The following is a 3,135-nucleotide window of genomic DNA, read 5'->3' as shown; positions in this document are numbered from 1 at the left end:
TTCTTGTGCCGGGTTCTCAGAGCCCCTTTGACCCGTTGCCAAACCAACTACCATGTGAGGGAACTGAGGTGCATCTGCAGTAGATCTTCTGGTTTGTCTCACCATTTTGAAGAGGTTGAAGGTTTGAGGTAGAAGATGAAGTTTGAAGGATGAAGAGAGATCGAGAGAGAAATCAAGAAAGAGGCGGTTTTGAAAAGCAGAGAGTGCGAGAGTGAAAACCGGAAGTGAACGAGAACGTGTGTGTATAGTGGGTTTTATCAAATAACCGTTGTTGATTCAAAAAGCACTTTAAGATCAACGGTTGAAAATTAAAGATAGATAGTAACAGTAAAATACACAATCACACACAGGAGATAAGCATATCTACACGCAATCATAACAGACTGTCACACGGGCACAAGGAATTATGCATCAGAAATTCTGACACACGTGTTGTTGTCTCAGCTTCAGAGTCAGTACCAGTGGGCACACACACTCTGATTGAGTTACCTTCTGGACTAGACATCTTCTGATCAAGAAGTATCATAGTCAGAGGTTCTGATCCATCTTCACTCTGGACAAAAGTCCATGTTTAGATTTTTCAGAATAAAATTAAATCTATCCTCTGCTAAGGGCTTTGTAAAGATATCTGCCCATTGATGGTCAGTATCAACAAACTTCAGAAGAAGTACGCCCTTCTGTACATAATCTCTAATAAAGTGATACTTTACCTCAATGTGCTTTGCCCTTGAATGCAAGATAGGATTCTTACTCAATGAGATTGCAGCAGTGTTATCACAATAGATTGGGATATTGCTCTCAAGGATCTGATAATCCTCCAGCTGATGTTTCATCCAGAGCATCTGAGTGCTGCATATTGCTGCTGAGATATATTCTGCCTCTGCAGTTGATAGTGCAATGGTTGATTGCCTCTTGCTTGCCCATGAGACTAGATTGCTTCCCAGAAATTGACAATTTCCAGAAGTACTTTTTCTCTCTGTTCTATCTCCAGCATAATCAGCATCACAATAACCTGAAAGCTTATACTCTGATGTTTTCTTATACATCAAGCCAAGGTTAGTGGTGCCTTTCAGATACCTTAGGATCCTCTTAACAGCAGTTAAGTGGGTTTCCCTTGGATCTGATTGGAAACGAGCACATAAGTGAACACTAAATAATATGTCTGGCCTAGATGCAGTTAAGTATAGAAGTGAACCTATCATTCCACGATAGAGCTTCTGACATACTTTACCACTTTTATCTTCTTTCTCCAAAATGCATGTAGGATGCATTGGAGTCTTGGCCACTGTAGATTCCAGCATATTGAACTTCTTCAGAAGTTCTTTAGTGTACTTGCTCTGATGAATATATGTTCCTTCTGGTGTTTGATCAACTTGTATTCCCAGAAAGTACTTTAATTCTCCCATCATACTCATCTCAAATTCAGCCTGCATCATCTCAGAAAATTCTTTGCATAGAGATTGATTAGCAGAACCAAATATAATATCATCAACATAAATTTGCACAATTAAGATATCATCTTTATAAGTCTTGCAAAAAAGAGTTGTATCTACTTTACCCCTTACAAACTCATTCTCCAGAAGGAATGAGCTAAGTCTCTCATACCATGCTCTGGGAGCTTGCTTCAGACCGTAGAGTGATTTCTTCAATTTGAACACATGGTCTGGTTTCTTTTCATCTTCAAAACCTGGGGGTTGATGAACATAGACTTCCTCTGAGATATAACCATTTAGGAAGGCACTCTTTACGTCCATCTGATGTAGAAATATGTTGTGATTTACTGAGAAGGAGATCAACAGTCTGATTGCCTCCAGTCTTGCTACCGGAGCAAATGTTTCAGTGTAGTCTATTCCTTCCTGCTGGCTGTAGCCTTGAGCAACTAGCCTTGCCTTGTTTCTGACTACATCTCCTTTCTCATTTAGCTTGTTTCTGAATACCCATTTCGTTCCAATAACATGGACATTCTCAGGCTTCTTCACTAAGCTCCAAACATCGTTCTTGGAGAATTGATTTAATTCTTCTTCCATGGCCAGAATCCAATCCTTGTCCTGAAGAGCTTCATCTATGGACTTGGGTTCAATTAAGGACACCAATCCTTTCAGACTCAGCAAGGTCTCTTCAGAGGGTCTGAAGGCAGATCTGGTTCTGACTGGTTCATCTTTGTTGCCCAGAATCAATTCCTTAGGGTGAGCTGCAGTGATTCTGCTCTTCTTCAGAGTTTGTGAGTTAGAGGGACCAGCTTCTTCCTCTGGTTCATCTTCCTCTGGCTCAACTTCCTCTGGAGCTTTGCCTTTGTCAGAAACATTAATGCTTAAATCTGCAAACTTTTCAACTAGCTTTGACTGGTCAGAGTCAAGCTTATCATCAAATCTAACATGAATAGATTCTTCAATAGTCTTTGCATCAGTATTATAAAATCTAAAACCTTTAGATCTATCAGAATAACCAAGTAATAGACACTTAGAAGACTTAGCATCAAATTTATGCAATCTATCCTTAGTATTGAGAACATAACAAACACAGCCAAAAGGATGAAAATAAGAAATGTTGGGTTTTATGTTCTTCCACAATTCATAAGGAGTCTTATTCAGAATTGGTCTCACAGAGATTCTGTTCTGAATGTAACATGCTGTATTTACTGCCTCTGCCCAAAAGTGCTTAGCCATGCCAGTTTCTTGGAGCATGGTTCTAGCCATCTCCTGAAGAGTTCTGTTCTTCCTCTCAACAACACCATTTTGTTGAGGAGTTCTGGGACAAGAGAAATCATGTGCAATTCCATAGGAATCAAACAGACTCTCAAACTTGTCATTCTCAAACTCTCCACCATGGTCACTTCTGACACGCACAATCCTACAAGCCTTCTCGTTTTGCACTTGAGCAATGAAGGTAGAGAACACAGCATGAGACTCATCCTTGCGGGTTAGAAACTTTACCCATGTCCAGCGGCTATAGTCATCAACGATAACCATCCCATATCTCTTGCCACCTATAGACTCAGTTTTCACTGGTCCAAAAAGGTCTATATGCAGAAGTTCCAACGGCCTTGAGGTTGAGACAACATTCTTTGCCTTGAAAGGGACTTTTGTGAATTTGCCTTTCTGACATGCTTCACAAAGAGCGTCTGAAGCGAACTTC

The sequence above is a fragment of the Lotus japonicus genome, chromosome 4, assembly GCF_012489685.1.
Source record: "Lotus japonicus ecotype B-129 chromosome 4, LjGifu_v1.2".
In the NCBI taxonomy this organism is placed as follows: Eukaryota; Viridiplantae; Streptophyta; class Magnoliopsida; order Fabales; family Fabaceae; genus Lotus; species Lotus japonicus.
This window is presented reverse-complemented; position numbering follows the sequence as displayed.